The following is a 19688-nucleotide window of genomic DNA, read 5'->3' as shown; positions in this document are numbered from 1 at the left end:
TTGTAATCTGTCAATAGTATATTATTTAATGTACAGCCCTCAGTCTCAAAAAACTTGTATAACTGTGCCTTGACTTCTAATGAGTGAAACATTTCTCAGAGCTTTCTGAGATTCTCTTCCCAGGTTATAACCCTCAAATTTATTTTTTATTTTTTGTCTTTTTGTCTTTCTGAGGGCCTCTCCCACAGCATATGGAGGTTCCCAGGCTAGGGGTCGAATCAGAGCTGTAGCTTCCAGCCTACGCCAGAGCCACCGCAACGTGGGATCTGAGTTGCATCTGTGACCTACTCCACAGCTCACGGCAACACCAGATCCTTAACCCACTGAGCAAGGCCAGGGATCGAATCCGCAACCCCATGCTTCTTGGTCAGATTTGTTAACCACTGAGCCACGACGGGAACTCCCAAAATCCTCAAATTTGGCTCAAATAAAATTTTCCATCTTATATCAACTGATTGATATTTCATAGATAAACCCTAACCCCTCAAGATAATGATATTAGGAGACAGGGCCTTTTTGAGGTGATTAAAGCATGAAGAGAGCACCTCTAAGAATGGGACTAGTGGCCACGTAAAGGAGACCTTAGAGAGTTGGCTTGCCCCTTTCACCAAGTAAGGACAGCAAAAGGATGGCTGTCTTTGAAACAGAAAGAGGGTTCTCACCATGTAATGAAGGTACCTGGCACCTTGTTCTTGGACTTCCCTGCCTCCAGAACTGTGAGAACTAAACGTCTCTTGTTTATAAGCTACCCAGTCTATGATTGATTGATTGCTTGATAGTGCCTGAACTGAGTAAGAACACAAGTAAAGTTCTCTGTGGGAATCAAACTTTAATTTTTAGATTAAATGTTTATCAAATTATCCTAATAACATTCAAGTTGTCCAAATCTCATTCACTTGACATGCCCATAAACAAAATCTAATTGCTCTTCATTTTATGTCTTTTCCATTTCCTTATTTTATTATAATAATCTATGTTTCTTTATTCCTGGATTAATATCAAATTCATAATTACTGTGGGACTTCAAGGCCTCTCCAAGGAGGTAAAACTCAAAAAGCCTCCAGCTGAGATAAGAATTATCAGACCCTTATCATCCCACATGTCTCACTGTAATTGTTACAATGTTCCTAAGGACCTCCCCACCCCAGCAACTTGGCCCACTCCTTCCTGCCCCCTACTAGGAAAGGAATGTGGCTCACTTCTTACCCCGCCCCTGTAGGGGCAATATATGCCCCCAACCAATCAGCAGGTGTATCAGAATACCCCATCCTTCCCCAGCCAATCGGCAGGTGTATGTCAAGACCTCTCCTCGCTGTCCTTTGTCTCTGGGCCGTAAAAACAGACATGACTATGATCCCAGGGTCAGGTCTTCCTGATTGTCAGGAAGTCAGCCCACTATGTTAACCGTGTCTCTTGCCTCAATAAACTTGTCTTTTCTTCACCTTGCTTTGAATCTGGAAAATTATTTTTCCACCCATATGGAGAGACCACAACAATTATTTGTATCTCTTAATAACTGATAAGCCAGGATTCTCTATTGTTAAATATTTTCTGAGTTTTCTTAACTGTACTTATATATATTTTTTCTTAGCAGAATTAAGAATCATCCTGTTCTATAAACTTTCTGTTCCAATTTCATAATTGCTTTAACTTTTGCATTTTTTTCTTTTTTCTTCTTCTTTTTTTTTTCTTTTTTTTTTTTTTTTTTTTAGGTTTTTAGGGCAAATGGAGGGTATATGGAGGTTCCCAGGCTAGGGGTCAAATAGGAGCTACAACTTCTGGCCTGCACCACACCCACAGCAATGCAGAATCCCAGCCATGTCTACGACCTACACCACAGCTCATGGCAAAGCCTAATCCTTATCCCAATGAGCAAGGCCAGGGATTGAACCCACAACCAGATCAGAAACAGTTGGTAGCCAGCCAATCAAAGCCGGACTGGAGCTACAGCTTCTGGCCTAAGCCACAGCAACATAGGATCCGAGTCAACTCTGTGACCTACGCCAGAGCTCACAGCAAAGCCAAATCCTTAACCCCTGAGCAAGGCCAGGGATTGGACCTGCAACCTCATGGTTACTAGTCGGATTCACTTCTGCTGCACCACAATGGGAACTCCAACTTTTGCATTTCTTAGAGGAGAAAACCGTCTTTTGTAATTTTAGTAACATGTAGGGGATTCAAGAGTTTGGTTTTTTTTTTTTTTTTTTTTCCAATCAGTTTGCTTACTGAAGAATATTTGAGGGAATTCCATTGTGGCTCAGAGGAAACAAATCCAACTAGTATCCATGAGGATGTGGATTTGATCCCTGGCCTCGCTCAGTGGGTTAAGTATCTGGCATTGCTGTGAGCTGTGGTGTGGTTCACAGATATGGCTCAGATCCCTTTTTGCTGTAGCCAGCAGCTGTAGCTGGTTCAACCCCTAGCCTGGGAAATTCTATGTGCTGAGGGTGCTGCCCTAAAAAGCAAAAAAAAAAAAAAAAAAACAATATTTGAGCTACTTTCACCTTTCAGCACTGAATTTTATTTATAAAGTGACTGTGAAATTCATATAGAGATCTTTTTGTGGACAAATGCTTTTATTTTCATGTATCAATGAAATTTTTATGTGATAGAGTAGACATGTATTTATTTTATAAGAAAATTTGAGAATTTTTTTCCAAAATGAGAAAACATTTTATATCCCCTTGTGAATTTACCATGTATTATACATATAATTTCTGGCTCCACCGAAACTTAACTACTGATAGTCTACTGGTGACTGGAAGCCTTACCTATATATATAATATAAAGAGTTGATTAACATATATTTTGTATTTTCTTCTTACAATTAATCAAACTAGAGAAAGGAAAACTGTAAAAAAATGTTACAGTACTGTATTGTATATATCAATACTGTAAATTTACATTATGTGTTTATAAGATGAATTGTCTGTCAGTACTTACATCAATATTGTTTTATATTATACAAAACACTGTAGATGATATACATATTACCAATACTAGACATTAAAGATTAGAAGAGATACCGTAAAAAATAAATATTTTTTACAGATGTAAAAATTAAACATTTTTTGCAGATGTAAAAATTCATAAATATAACCAGGAAGCAGCAACGAGATTGATTTATAGCAGCAAAATGTAATCTATTTGATTTCTTCACAGTAGCCTAGACTATACACTAATCAATGAATCATTATAAAGTCTGTATGGCATACAATGTTAAGTTATATTCATAATACAATATTTGGAACACTGTTACATTAAAAAATATTTGCACATGATGATAGGCTGATATTCAGTTTCTTCAGTTATGAGGAAGAAACATACCATAAGGTAATTTAATTCTTTAAAAGTAAAGTTATAAGGCGGTAAGAAAACTAACACTGTTAATTTTATATTCTATATTACTCACTATATGCCTATATAAGGATAGAATGGTATTGGCATACATTTTGTGCATTTGTGACATACGTAACTTTATTTTTCAATATTTCTAGGTTATGCAGTTCAAATTATATACTATAAACATCTCTATGGATATAACCTTAACTGAATTAAAGTAACCAGAGAACATATTTATTGCATGCTACTATTTAGTTCTATCAAAAAACATAATTTAAGTTTTTATCACTTTCTTTTATTTCAAACATATTTCTTTACCTTTTCATTTTGCTTGACTCTCCAGGTAGTCGTTATGTGTTAGATAAAACAGCCACCTCTCAGTCTTGAAGTGGTGGCAAGAAGGGGATGAACTTTTTTGTTTAACCCTGTCCTTGCTCTAGATTGTCTCTCAAACCTTTGTAATTGTCCAAAGAGCCTATTTTATTTTTAATGGCCCCCAGTGGTTGAGGGTGTGCTGAGACATTTCAGTGTCCCTAAAGAGAGGATCTCAGTCAATATCCAGATTCAGCCTGATTAGAAGTCAGACCCTCAGCTTCTAACAGCTTTAAGTATACAAATATATACAGTCCTGTGGGACTACAAGCCTAAGCCATGTTGGCCACCAGAGCCAGGCAGTTTGGAGGTTTGAAGGCAATTCCCAGATGTCAGTTGAAAAAACTGAGACTCCAGATGAGTGCATAAATTCCTTTCTGGGAGGTGTAAGCTATAGGGAGGCAAGGAGTCCTTGAAGATGGTGACTTCCAGCCTCTAAACACGCATTAAATTAGATGCCCCAGGCCAGTGCTATAAGATTAGCAAATAAACCTCTCCACCTGTTGCCTCCAAGCTGAGCCCTAAAGCCATGGAAACAGATCTCGAAGCCCTTTCTCAAATTATTATAGCCATATAATGTTGTGTATTTGAGGCCCTTTGGATTTCAAAGCTTCAAGTTTTGGGGGTTTATCTTTCAAGTGCAGGTCTTAAAAGTTTCAGGGTCTGATGTGGGGTTTAAAGCTTTGGCTCCTCAGGGACAGGCTCTGGGTTTGTAGTTTCCTCCTGATTGTGGGTAGCTGTGCCAGATCCCGAGACCAGCTCAGCAGGTTAGGGCTGAAGAACAGGTGCTGTGAAATTTAAGAAAAAAGTTAACATAAAACAAGACACAAGAGACATTTATCTTAATTAAAGGTGGGAACTGGGGGTCTCAAGGTCTCAGGGGCCAAGAGCGCTGCCTCAAGGAATCCACATCGCTTTTATTGTGCTTTTTGGGATTATGTCAAGTGAGGAGGGGCTATAGGTGCAGAATATAGTTTTTTTTTTTTTATTACTTTAGAAGTTCTTTTATTATTTTAAAAGTCACATAGTTGGTAGATGGTTAAGCTTTTACTCTGATCTTTAGGCATTTAACAATCATTAGCATTTGAGAAAGCTTGGCTTCAGCTGTCTATGCATAGCATCTAGAGAATCATCATTGTGCTTCAACAAATGACATGCCTATCTGTGGCAACCCGGGTGCCTAGGTTTGCACCTTGGTTCTCTTTGCTAATGCATATTCTGCTAACGAACCCTCATAAACCACTTGGGGCCATGAGGTTCCTCTTTCTCTTATTCTTCAGAGGACATATCATGCTGTGCAAATGGCATGTCAATCTGCACAGGTCCAGTGTGCCTAGACCAAGGCATTACGTCCTCATTGAGCTGACCATATGAATAATTATGCCTTTAGGTCTTTGTTCTTAAGCTTAAGTCATTTACCAGCACTGCGACTGTTTTTCAAGCAGGAAGATAGGGTAAAGTAAAGCAGGACAAGATGGAGTTTTCAGCAAAGAGGCTAAGAAAATATTGTAGAAACATATGTTGCGACAGCCAGGGATAAGGTTTATAGAGAGATTGTGTCCCAGCCACCTCTATCCACTTCAATATGGGCCTTCTTTCATTGGCTTCTTGTGTAGGATTTGCTCAGATGGTTTGTAGATTTGTGTGTGTGTGTGTGTGTGTGTGTGTGCGTTTGTGTGTTTCCCCCAGAGGAAGTTGTTCCATATTTAGCTGAAGATTTGGTATGGCCCTGGAAAGAGGTGAATTCAGGATTCTCCTGTCACCATCTTGCACTGGAGTCACCACCTCCCCAATAGTTTAAAAATGCCTGAAGAGGAGGAGTTCCCCTCATGGCTCAGTGGTTAATGAATTCGACTAGGAACTATGAGGTTTCGGGTTTGATCCCTGGCTCGATCAGTGGGTTAAGGATCCAGCGTTGCCGTCAGCTATGGTGTAGGTTGCAGATGTGGCTCGGATCTGGTATTGCTGTGGCTCTGGCGCAGGCTGGTGGCTACAGATCTGATTAGACCCCTAGCCCGGGAACCTCCATGTGCCATGGTAGCGGCCCTAAAAAGACAAAAAAAAAAAAAAAATGCCTGAATAGATATATAATAGCCATTTATTTACACTCTCTTGCACTTTTCATATTTTAATATGTTAAAATCTGTGTTATTTATGTAATTTGGAGATAAAATTTAATTCTGCAAAGCACAAATGCAAAAATACAAACAGTAGTAAAAATATTAACCATTTAAGAGGTTAACTGTTTGATTTTAGAATAGAAAGTTAAGGACAAGGCTGGAAACTAGGTCTGTGGAAGTGATAAAGAAAATGAACATTAAGAGTGCCATTATGATAATATCAGAAGGAATTGTTAACCACCCTTTGAGTCACTTTGAAGAAGGAGATAGATGAGCTCCTGGATAGACGTTTACTAGCCTCTTGTCTACACTTCCTGAGGCAGAAGATCAGTACAACTAGCCTCTTGTTTATACTTCTTAAGGCAGGAGATAGGTGAGCTCAGGATAAATATTTACAACCAGCCATCTGGTTATCTCTACTTCAAGATAGAAATAACAACAGGCACAAGGCAAATAATTGGTACTTGTCTTCTGTGAATTTTTTAAACAATGGTAATAACAGGATCAAAAGGGGCTAAGCCCTGCTTGGGCAAAAGACCAAAAGGTCACATAATATTTTCCCATACTTGGGACCAGGGAGACCCCAACGATGCAGGTGCAGAGAGACCCCTCTGGTTCAGAAAGGGAGGGAGTGCCAGGCCATAATAAATCTAGATAAACTTCCCATCATGCCTTGCTTTGGAATCTATCTTGGCCAAAAGATGCACGTGCACATCGGAGAGGGCTCTGGGCCTGGTCAGGTGTAAGAGATAAAACAAGATAGTTGGGCAAAGAAAATAAAGACCTGGAGAAACTGTCCTATATAAGTGATTTAAATCACCTCTCTGGTGTGCTTCTCATTCAGGGTGACGCTGACACCCATGCTCCTTTGGATATGTGTTACTGCTTTGCCGATGCTTAGATAAATAGACGAATTCTCTGTGTGCTTTCCCACATGTTGTACTGTATTTTTAACGATAAAATTTATACCAGTTTTTATAGTCTTTGTTTCCTTGAAACATTCTTGCTTTCAACAGGGGGCAAGAATCAGGGCAGTTCTGCTTTAAGAGTCTAGCTAGTCAAGTGGCTAAGATTCCTGGTTTTCAACCTGGCTGCCCAGGTTCAGTTTCTGAGCAGAGAATTGTAATCTTACTTCAAGCCATCACTCACTGATGTCTCTCCAAGATCAAGTCCCCAACAAGCGTTCTTCTGTCAGATGTCCTATGAGCCAATAAAATGAGAACAAGTTTATTTTAGAAGCAAAGGGAAGGTTTATTCTTTGATCAAAGAATGGAGAAATACAAACTCATGTTCAAGTACAAGCTATCCCCAAAAGGCAGTGGTCAGGGCTGACTTGTAAGTTTCCCTGCAGTGGCAGAGGGGGCAGAGTTCTCACCAATCAGGCGCCAAGTGCTGCTGATTTTGGCCCAGATTGAGATGCCAGTTGCACACGGCCTGTAGGCAGCCATCTTGCACTGAGGTATCTGTGCACAGTGCTTCTCCATAAGGTGCACTGAGTTGGAATGTCAGGCACAGTGATTTTACCTGGGTAACTCATGTTCCACAGTTAGGTGCAAGGCCTCTGCACAAGACCCACCATAGGCAAGTAAAAGTAGACTATACCCAAAGGAAGAGGTTAGACTTTATCACCTAGATTCTATCTTAGTTTTCCTGGGGACCCCAGTGGGCATTGCTAGTGACAGAACTACCCATAAATTGAATCGGCTGTTGGAAAAGAGGTAAGTGACAAAAATGGCTAAAACTTTGTTCATGATTTGTGCACATATTGTAGCCAAAACCTGCCCTCTGTATACCAGCACCATTTAAGTCTCAGAGACAGAGTTTCAGGTGAAGCAGAAGAAACAGATTCATTGCCAGGCAAATGAGGCCACAGCAGGCTAATGCCCTCAAAGCTGTGTACTGCCTTGAAGGGGACAGCAAGGGGTCTTAAAGGTTTAGCTTGAAAAACAGGGCTGTTGATAAGGATTAGGGTGCCTCCATTCTTCTTCCATAGATCATTTCAGAATCCTCAAGGCTGGTGTCAGGTGGTCCAGTGAAGGTTTCTGTGGTTTTGGGGGTTATTGCACTTTGACCTCTCAGGAATAAAGATTGCTTACCAAAGGAACGGGGTGCTAGGTAGTGTTTCAAAGGAAAATACCAGGTGTGCAATATAACTCTAACTAGAAACTAATCATTAGTAAAAGAAAGCAATTAAGCAAGGAGAAATCATTTCTGAAAAGCCAGTTAGAGCAAGTGTGTAGGCTAAGACTACGCATAATATCATGGAGACTATTTTAACTAGTTTTTAACCATAACAATATTAGGGCCAAAGTCTGTACCATGGAAGCCTGGATTGGAATAAGGCTCATCAGGACAGTGTGTTTTCATGTTGGCCTGTGACCTATAACTGCTAGTTGCAGATTCGGGTCTGGATCGTAAATGAGTGGTGATTGCATAGAGATAACATCTGAATCCATTTCCTTGGCTAAACTCACCTAGATGTAAAATTACAAAAAAAAAAAAAAAAAAAAAAAAAGGCGGGGGGAAGAAACCCCTAGCTATGCATTCATTTATCATCTAAAAGAAGAAAAAAGACATTCCTTAATATAGAGGTAAGCTATATCATATCTTTAAAATATTCAGGCACAGCGTATATGACATTCTGAACATGGGATTAAAAACCTGGATCAGCTGTTGGCTGCCGTGATATGTCCTATGAGTCAAGGTAGATAACATTTCAAAACTTCAGTTTTTCCCCTCTGTTGAAATATTTAACTAAACTTTGTCACTTTAAATTTTCCATTTTGCAGTGAAGAATGGAAAGTGTCTGGGAATGGGATTAAGATAATGATAGAAGACAATAAAAGGTGTGAGGGGTGCTTCAGATAGATACAGATTTCTTCCCAGAACATCCAGCCACCTGAGAGATAAGTTCTGAAGCCAGAGGGAGCCACATTTGCATGTACTTACTTGTTCATAGCCATTTGAAGGTACAAATTTCTCGACAAACTTATCACCCTATGTTGGTTTTGTTTTTCTCTATCCCATCAGGGGTCAACAAAGGAAACTGCTGTTTTCCAGATGGAGTACACAACCTATTCTTAAGCCATTCTCCCACATGGTAAGAAGTGAATCAGTCACTTTATCTTTAATTGTAGTAGTGTATGTATATTCATATGTCTATTGAAAGTGAAATATTTTAGCAGTGCCAAATACTTTCTGAAAGTGCCATTCAGACATATGGTACAATATGTTTATACCTATTGCAGACCATCTGCTGTCTAGGCTCAATTGCACATTTATTTTACTTTTAATTCACAAAGAAAATGGAAAATAGAACTGGCCCATGTACCATAAACTGGCTGAGCTTTAAGCAGGTGCAAATTCAATAAGAAAACATACTTGGAACTATAAAAACCTCACTTGCTCTGCCCCCATGTGGGTATATATTCTTTCCAAACCAATACAAATGTTTCAGCTCTTTATGCTTAGATCTGTTGTGTGAGTTTTTAATAGGATCAGGTGGGATAAGACTGATTTGGAAACAAGAGAACTATATATCCTTTTGCTAAAATGGTAAGGGATATGTATAATAATGCTTACAGTGCAATTTTCTTGGTGCCACACAGGTTTTATATTTATATAAAAAAAACTATGAAGACTTTATTCTTTTTAAATGTTTGTTTTTAATGTTGTATATATTGTACCCAGAACTAAAATATAATGTAAGATTTCGATAGCACAAACATCTTTCTTATTAAAAGTGTGAAAATTTATCAGAAACCAAACTACAGATATACATTAAAAAAAAAGAGCAAATGGGTTAATATACTTGTAGAGCAATTAAGCAACACTTGCAATCTCTTTACTCCTGTGATACAAAAGTATTTTTGTATAATAGTTCTTTTTCCAAACAGCTCGTATGTTCTGATTGTTAACTCTATGTAACTTTTTGATAGGTGATGATTTGGGCTGACTTTTCAACTGAATCATTATTATTCCAAAGTTATTTTGCCAGAAAATATTTGAATATTTAAATTTGACTCTCTTTAACCTAAAATATTCTTCATTGTCTGGCATTAGGTAGGAATTGTTGATAAATTTTTCAAATAGAGGCTAAATACATCATAGGTCAACAGGAGATATTTCTTTCACTTGATAATGTCCCTTAATATGTAAAGGATGTATATCAAGTATCATTTGAAATATAAGTAAAAAAATTAGATTTTTTTTCTCAAAATGTTTTGTCTATGAAGATGGGAAATACATAATATATACTTACGTATATACATACATGCGTACATACAAATAATGTCCTATAAAGAAAATATAGAGGAGTTCCCGTCATGGCACAGTGGTTAATGAATCCGACTAGGAACCATGAGATTGCGGGTTTGGTCCCTGGCCTTGCTCAGTGGGTTAACGATCCGGTGTTGCCGTGAGCTGTGGTGTAGGTCACAGACGCGGCTCGGATCCTGCGTTGCTGTGGCTCTGGCGTAGGCTGGCAGCCACATGTCCGATTGGACCCCTAGCCTGGGAACCTCCATATGCAGCGGGAGCGGCCCAAGTAATAGCAAAAAAGAAAAAAGAAAATATAGGTACATTGTGGGAACCCTCAGATGTAGGTCACTTTTTAGGTTCAATGGCTGGGTAGTATGATTGTAACAGTAAAGAGTAGGAATCTATACAGTATTTCTAAGGAAATTCATTCCAAAAGTAGGTTTTGATGGAGTATTTGGAATATGACATGTTGAAATGAGGAATAACATACTGGGATAAGGGACCATGCAACTAAATGCACTGAGACTAATTTCATATGAAATATTTAAATAAATATTTGCATTTATTTACTACTTACAAAATTTAAAGGCAAGGAAAAAGAAAACAAAAATGTATGTCATTGTTGCCAAATCAAAGACCCATTAATATCTTTAATCAGGGTGGTGAATAGATTTAATCTTATAGTCAACTTCTATTAATACTGGTCTCCAAAAGCAGTGCCTTGAATGGTAGTAGTATCTTATGTTTGATGGAAACAAATACAATGATTGATTAGTGTTGCCTTCCAAGATCATGTAATGCACATTTTTCAATCTACCTTTAATTTATAGCTCTGACCTTTCCCCCAGTAATACAAGGCTTCTATTTGGAGTTAAGTTGAATCCTCTATCATAATTTCTTTGCATTTAAAGAAATCAGATGGTCTCAAAGTTATCATATAATAAATTAAATCAATTCAACATTCTGACTTTTCAAGAGATTCTTATTATTTTGCTAGATTCCTCTACCCTTCTTTAACGTGGCCACAGGGGAAGATGAGACTTTAGCTCAATACTAGATATGAGAATATATAAAATAGAACTGGGATACATTTAGTGACAGTTTGTCTGAAATGCAGCTATTGGGAAATAACAGGATTGATCATTCGTTATTGAATTTCTATCTCTGAATTGGAAAAAAAAATTGAACAAAAACAAAACAACCTTTTTCTTCTCCATTACACTTGCCCTATAATGTTTGTTTTCTCTCATTATTAATGAAAAGTGAAAAGCCCAATAGGAATAGGATATTATTCATGATAGTATTTTTTTTTAACCTAATAATCTCTCACTGGGCATCAGAACTTTAAATCTGTAATCTTGATATGGGTCCATATGATCAACATTTAGATGTATCTAATAGGATACTTCTAAACTTCAAGCTTAAAAAATAAATTAAATTTATAACTAAACTCTTTCTGTGGAAGTAAAGCTACATATAATTAAATATATTTAAAATCAATGCATTTATATATATTTTTCCCCCTGTGGCAGTAAAGCTACATATAATAAAACATATTTAAAATCAATACATTTATATATTTTTTTTTAGATAAATCATGTATATATTGTATGTAAAACATGTGTGTACGTATAGTTGCAAATATATCTTGCAAATCTTACAAATAATACATGGCATGGGTTTGGTTAATGCAACATTTAGCTAGCTTTGGCTTACAAAAGTATCTTTGTAAATTCACACAGAAACAACCTGAAACTGAAGTTTTACAATCCAGACTCCCCATTGTCTACTGATATATCTCTTGTTGCCCTGGAGTAATGTTGAAATTTTATTTCATCTAATTTCAATACAGATTTTTTTTAATTTAGTATCCCCATTGAAATTAGCTAAACGGTTAGACATTCTCAATGGCAGACATCAAGTGTATAATAGTAGAGACCACTGCTCATAAAGTAAAAGACTGTGAAGAGTTCCTTCTGCCTACAAAATAGTCTCCAATCACCTGCTTTACTCAGAAAGTGGTATCTCTTATATCATCACACAGAAACTTTGTTTCAATTCCTTTTTTGTAGCTGTAATTTATTTTGCATCTTCTATGAGATGGTTGCTAGGCTAGAGGGTCTAGAATGCATTTACTTTCCAGCTCTAACACCTATTCAAACCCTAGCTTATGCTGTCATAGTTTTTAAACCCTAATTTGAGGTTAATAAAAAAGTTATTTTATGTGTTTCTGTGTCAAGAATACCGTGTGTGTACATGTCTATGTAGTCCCTCATTTATTAAAAAAAAAAAAATCATCTACAATCAGTACTCTTTGTTGTTTCCTGCTCCAGGAAGATTTTATCTTCTCTATTTTAAAATGTCTTCTCTTTTTTTTCATTTTAAATCTTGACAAAAATGCAAGAATTCATAGCACGATTTAACACTCAAGTGCCTGATCTGAGACTAATACTCAATATGTTATGCTAAACAAAGACAACTGAAAAAGAGTAAATAATCCATTACCTTTTTCTTTAAACATTTTTCTATTGATTTTTCTTTTCCCTGTTTACCAATGTGAATTCTTAATGGAAAAGACTGATTCTCTTTCCATACTAAGGTTAAAAAAAAAAAGAAAAAAAAAGTAGGAAATACTTTTTTCTTTTATACTTTAATCTATATATTTAGGAATTTCAAAAGACATATGTTTGTGTCTCTGTTTTATTGTCACTAGTTTATCTAGAGACTAATCCATTCAGTTACCAGATTGGAGTCTTTCTGTAGAGTGTTGCTCCAATTATACTTACCTGTCTTATGAAATTCCTTTGATTTACATTATTCAGCTCTTGGATCCATTCTTCAAGTGATTTTTGTTTTTTCTGTGATTTCCATTTCTTTGAGCTCATGCTTCAGGGTTGTGTGATTGTTACTACTATTTATTTATTTAATTCTTTTTACAACTATTTCTTCCTCTTGCTTTTCTGGAACACTAATTCATTTCATAGCAGTGAACATTCTCTTTCAAATTGTCTATTTTGTTTTTTTAAACAAAACCATGTTTCTTCAGTTATATAAAGGGTTTGGTGTTTGAATTGCATTCATTTGATAATTATTGTAATTTTAGGAAGGTTTTCCATTAGTTTCATTTCAACAGGAGCCATCTGTATACTTGTTTATACAGATCTCTCACCTTCAGTTTATGTAATTATATTTTTTGCTGGTTTAAGTTTGTTTCTGCATGAGTAACAGATTTTTAGGAATTTTTAAGTACTAGTAAGCCAGCGGCAATTGGTTACAAGAGCCCTACAACCCCTGCCCAAGACAGGAGTTGTTATGAAACAAAACATCTACATTATTTGGTACAAAATTAATTGTAAAGGTATGAATCTGGACTCATTCCTATTTCATAAATAATAAAATAACACTGTAACAACATTAATGACTGGATTATTGACTATAACATGGCAAGATCTGGTTAATATTTATGTCCACCGTATAAAAATTTTGACTATATAATAGCATCTAAAACCAGTATTATCACTGTCATTTTATAGGTGACAAGATGGGTACACAAAGGTTATGTTACTTGAATGAAGCTCCATAGCTAAGTATACAATGAAGTTGGGATTCAATTTAGTACAATATGACTCCCAATTTCACGCTCTATCTGCATATTGCATTTTGCTGTTTCTTACTGCCTGCCTGTGTTACTACTATATGTGAATATGCTATTTCAATTGTTATAATAGGTAAAGTTCCAAGTATTATTTTTTCCAGACCAATGAAAGGACTCATCATAAAAGTGTATTTTATGTAGTGTTCTTTTATATGTAAGAATAGTTAGGCATTCCCGTTGAGGCTCAGCACAAGTGAATCTGACTAGCATCCACAAGGATGCAGGTTTGACCCCTGGCCTTGCTCAGTGGGTTAAGGATCCTGCATTGCCGTGAGCTGTGGTGTAGGTTGCAGACACAGATCGAATCTTGTGTTGCTGTGGCTGTGATGTAGGCTGGCAGCTACAGCTCCGATCCAACCCCTGGCCTGGTAATCTCCATATGCCACGGGTGTGGCCCTAAAAAGACCCCCCCCCCAAAAAAAATGATGTGTGTGTGCGTTTATACATATATATGTATCCTTTTGCCAATTGAGTAACTGAGAAATCTCAATAAAAAATGTTTTCATATGTCACATGCTGATGTGCTTCTGGCACATAGATTTTTTTTTTTTTCTTTTTGCACCTACCAACATTAAGCAGGCTTCTTTTTCAAATGTATTCCATAGGATTGTTGCAAGGAGAAAAACAGAAAGCTACTTTACACAATGTCTGGTGTGTGATAACTGCCCAGTAACTCTAAACTAAAACCAGTAATGAAACAAAAAGAAAAGTAAAACATTTTCTAGCAAGCAGAAGATGCTGTATGGATAAGATACCTTTACAAATCTTACTGAAAATATCAAAGAGATGATAAAGTAATAGGAAATTATCAGGCAAAAACATAAGAGAAAGCAAGAATTCACTCTTAAGTAATATCTAGAACCCATGGGCATATACCAGCCTTGGAGAAACTGAGCTCTTGCTTTTGGGAGTCAAATAGGGCAAGGAAGACTGAGATATAAGAATAAAGCCTTGTGTAGTTACTAATCCAAATGCACATTCTCTAAGGTTGCATTCTTAGGGTTAACTTAAGCCAAAAATAAATAAACACCATCCCCAACCCCAGAAACTTAAAAGCAAATACAGACCTCAATGTGATTTAACAACCTAAGGCCATATTCTGGGAGAACCAAGGAATTCAACTGTTGAATCTGGTCTGAATCACAGTACCAGAAGAACCTGGAAGAACCAAACATGAAATTTCTCTAAAGGAGGCACATTCAGCTGCTCAGAAGCCCAAAAATTATTTCTAAAGGATAGTGACTAATATAAAATAGAGAAATAACAAATCACATAAGTAACAACAACAAAAGAACGAACAGAAATGTAGGCAGTGAAAATACACCCTCGCAGTCATTATACCTACTGAAACTATTAGACACAGGTTACAAAAAATAATTTTTATGATGTTAAAAAAAAGACAAGCTTTGGACATATCTGCAGAGAACAAGAAATTGTTACATGAATTAGATTATTTGAAAAATATTCACATAAAACCTGTGAAAGCATTAAAAAAAAAATCAGTCACCAAATAAAAACTCCATGGATACGTTTGATAACAGGCTGAAAAAAATATTGGAAGTTAGGTAAAAATAATTTATCTAGATAGAGTACTCAACTTAAAGCAATAAAAGTACGGTATAGCAGTAATGAAGACATGTAGGACAGAGTGAAGAAGTCTTATATTGTTTAATGAGAGCTGTAGGAAAAAAGATGGGAGACGGAGGCAATGTTAGAAAAGGCGATAACAGAATTTTTCAGGAATGTTGTAAAACATTAAAAAAGCATAATAACAACCAGCTAACCCCCCATAAACTATCAACATCTACCTCAAAAAGTCAGGTATGTTTTTCCTTTAGTTCCTGTATTGATCTTTCCACTTGGCTTGGGCCACTTCTCATGATGCAGCAGAATATATTTGTGATCATGCAAACTCCACTTTGGCCTGCAAGGAGGAAGTCAAGGACAATTCTATCACTCATCCAAACCCTGGCCAATGATTTGAAGTTAACCTGAATGCTTTCAATGACCCAAGTCTTGTAATCAATCTCTTAAGCTCTAGGAAGGGATAGATTTTATACTGTCTTTTCTAATTGAATGACTCCATTGTAAGAAATAACTGCCCATAGGGTGCATACAAATTATAAATTTGTATCCCTCCAGGAAATATCTCCAAATAACCAAATAGAAGTCATATTCTCTACAGATCGCTGAAGCCAACTAAGGATAAATGATCTACTGATGGGGTTTTCTTAAATATTTGCGATCTCTTAAGGATATCTCCAAGGTGGAAATCATTGTGTTTTGTTAAGTTAGGAAGTTAAGCCTTGATTTTCAGAAAAGAAATATGATTCCAAAGGTCCATATGGTACTCTGGAAAGAAAATGTTTGCTTTTGTTGGAATTTAATCAGGTGCAGGGCACAGGTTGATAGTGCCTTCAACATAGTCTTCCAGCTGATTGATGAACTTTATGATATCCGGTTATTCAGTTTGAATAACTGAACCTAGTTCTTGTTTTTAGAGGGACTGCCTGAGGGCATCGAGTCCAATCTGTCCTGTTTATCGAAGACACCTGCTGAGTAGCATCCGTGTGTCCCATTTCAGTTTCTATAGTTAATTTTCCGCAATAAGCTGCTCACAGCAAACCCAAAAGGGTCAGATGGAAGAAGATAACGCATTTTCATAAAACTTAATCGGAAGTAATTCTGAATCCTTTTTGCCTTCTCTTGACTATATTGTCACATGAAGAGAGTATCAACCAGGCTGGCCTGAGGTTGCTGGTAGGAGAAAGAAAGATGCATTATCTCCAGGAATGAAATGGGTGGGGTAGAATCCACTCATCCATCTCTAGCTGATGGGATGATCTCTTTCTGAAAGGAGCCTAATCAATGACCAAAATACTCTAATGAGGTAGAATATGAAGAGGTGAACTAGAAATCTGTTTAATTTGTAAGGAAGCTGTTCCAACACTTAACAGTACAAGATGCTGGCAGATAGTGAGAAACATGAAATTTCCATCGAATAGCTTGACTATCAGCTCATTGTTGAATTACTTTTCCAATAAATTGCGCATCATTTTCAGAGTATAAGTGGTCCAAAAACCTAAAAAAAATAAATAAAATAAAAATCTTAAAACCAAGTAATATTTTAAAAAAATGATTTTAGGAGCATTGACTTCTCTACAGTAAAAGAGGAGGAAGAGAGAGTAGATAATATCTTTAGTGTATTGAAAGAAAATCATTGCTGAATTGTACTTCTGTACTACACACAATTATCTTTTAAGAAGAGAGGCATTTATCACTGGCTGGTTAATACTAAAGGAAAAAAGGAAACTAATCCAAGATGTGGCACTGGTAACTGAAAGTGTAATATAAGGAGCTATACAGGAGCAGAGTTTTATATATAATTGCAGTTAAGCTGGTATAAATTCAAATTAGATTTTATAGCTTTAGGATATTAAATGCAATTCCTGTGATAACCACAATGTACATAGGTATAAAATATATACATGAGAAAATGAAAATCTTTCACTACCAAAAATTAACTAAACGCAAAAGGAGACAAGAATGCAGAAAATAAGGGACAAAAGGTTATAAGGCATCTTGAAAAGAAATAGCAAATTGACAGAATTAAGTTCCTCCTTATCAGTAATTTCTTAATTACATTTAAGTAATAGATAAATTTAGCAATCAAGATAAAATTGGCATGATTAACAACAAACAAACAAAAAACCGTGATCCACATACATGCTATTTATAGTAGACTGACTTTAGATCCAAACACACAAATAGGTTAAAAGTAAAAGGATGGAAAAATATATGCAACTAGTAAACGAAAGAGATTAAGGGTGTCTATACTAATATCAGACATAATAGTTCTAAAAAATTTTTGAAGAGACAAAAAGGATATTATATAAATAAAAGTTCACAAGAAGATATTAATTATAAATATTTATATGCCTAATAATAAATCATCAAAATATATAAAGCAGAAAAATTTATAGAACTGAAGTGAAAAATAGACATTTCTACAAAAACAGTTAAAGATTTTAATAATTCTCAATAACGGAGAGAATAACCAGACAGAGATAAGTAATAAACAGAGGACTTGAACAACTCAATGAAACTAGATCTAAAAGATTTATATATGACATGCTACACAGCAACAATAAAATGCACAGTTTTCTAAAGTGCACAAGGAATATTTTCTAGGAGAGATCATCTGCTAAGCCTCAGAGTGTCTCTATAGATTATAAAGCTTAGATATCACACAAAGTGCCTACTCCAACTACATAGGATAAAATTAGAAATCAATAACAGAATGAAAAATGAAAATCCCACAAATACATGGAAATACACTTCTTAAGGAACTAATGGATCAAAGAAGAAATCTCAACACAATTTAGAAAATACTTTAAACATTTACGAAAACAAAAACACAGCATACCAAATTTATGGGATGAAGTGAAAGTAGTGCCAATGGGAAGATTTATAGCTATAAACACATTGAAAGACAAGAAAGATCATCAACAATGTAATTTTGCAACTTAAACAACTAGATAAAGAAGAAAAAACTAAACTCAAAGTTAGGAGAAGGAAGGAAGTGGTAAGGATTAAAGCAGAGATAAAATAGAAAATAGAAAAGCAATAGAGAAAAATCAATGCAAACAAAACTTGGTTATTAGAAAAGATTAACAAAATTGACAAACTTGTAGCTTGATGGATTAAATAAAAGAGAAGATTTACTTTACTAAAATCAGAAATAAATGTCATTACTATCATTTTTACAGAAATAAAAGGATTATAAGAGATTAATATGAATAATTGCATGTCAATCAATAGATAGATGAAATTAATTCCTAGAAACACAAAAATTATTAAGACTGAATCTTGATGAGGTGTAAAATCCAAATGGAACTATAACTAGTAAGGGGATTGAATCGTTAATCAAAAATCTCCCAACAACAAAAAAAGCCTTGGACCCAAATGGTTTCAATGGTGAATTCTACCAAATATTTAAAGAAGAACTAACACCGTCATTCTCAAAGATTTCAAAAAATTGAAGAGGACAGAACACTTCCTAACTCATTATTTGAGGCCATCGTTACTCTGATTCCAAAGACAGACAAATGCACCACAAAAATAGAAAACTATTTGCCAATATACCTAATAAACATTGATGCAAAAATATTCAACAAATGCCAGCAGTACAAATTCATTAGTATATTAAAAGGATAAGCCTCTATGACCAAGTAGGATTTCTCTTAGCAATGCAAGGACAATTCAACATATGAAAATTAGTCAACATCAATGGAATGTACTACAGCAACACAATAAAGGAAAAATTAACACATGATCATCTCATCTGATGCAGAAAAAAACATTTAACAGAATTCAAAACCTTTCGTAATAAAAACACTCAACAGACTAGGAATTGGAAGAAGAAAAAAATCTACCTCAACATAATCAAAGCCATCATGAAAAATCAAAAGTGAACATGACACCAAATGATTAAAGATGGAAAGCTTTTTCTGTAAGGTCAGGAACAAGGAAAGTTTATGTGCTTTTGCCATTCTTTTCAACATAGGAAATTGTAGCCAGAGCAGTTAGGCAAGAAAGAAATAAATGGCATCCAATTTGTAAACGAAAAAGTTAAATCATCTCAGTTCACAAATGGTGTGCTCTTACATATAAAAACCCTAAAGATTTCACAAATTCAGGAAAGTAGAACGATACAAAGTCAATACACAAATGTACATTATTTCTGTTCACTAGTAATGAATAATCCCAAAGAAAATTGAGAAAACAATTCTACTTAACAATTGCACCAAAATAAAATACTTAGGGATTAACCAAGAAGGTTAAATGCTTGTACAATGAAAGCTACAAAATACCGAAATGAAGTACAGACATAAATGGAAAAACATCTTGACTTAATTTTGTTGACCCCCCAAAAAAAC

The 19688-nt window shown here is 35.7% G+C and overlaps 1 long non-coding RNA gene across 2 annotated transcripts in view; it reads left to right on the top strand.

Annotated features, from left to right (window-relative positions):
- LOC102163438 overlaps positions 1-19688 on the top strand; it is a 99926-nt gene that overhangs the window by 45511 nt on the left and 34727 nt on the right. For both annotated transcript variants that reach the window (XR_002336716.1, XR_002336715.1), the window contains exon 3: positions 8865-8934. This is a non-coding gene — a long non-coding RNA (uncharacterized LOC102163438). The remainder of the gene's footprint in view (positions 1-8864; positions 8935-19688) is intronic.

The sequence above is a fragment of the Sus scrofa genome, chromosome 11 (assembly GCF_000003025.6).
Source record: "Sus scrofa isolate TJ Tabasco breed Duroc chromosome 11, Sscrofa11.1, whole genome shotgun sequence".
In the NCBI taxonomy this organism is placed as follows: Eukaryota; Metazoa; Chordata; class Mammalia; order Artiodactyla; family Suidae; genus Sus; species Sus scrofa.
The sequence above is the reverse complement of the archived record's forward strand: the minus strand, read 5'-3'. Positions and strand labels throughout refer to the sequence as shown.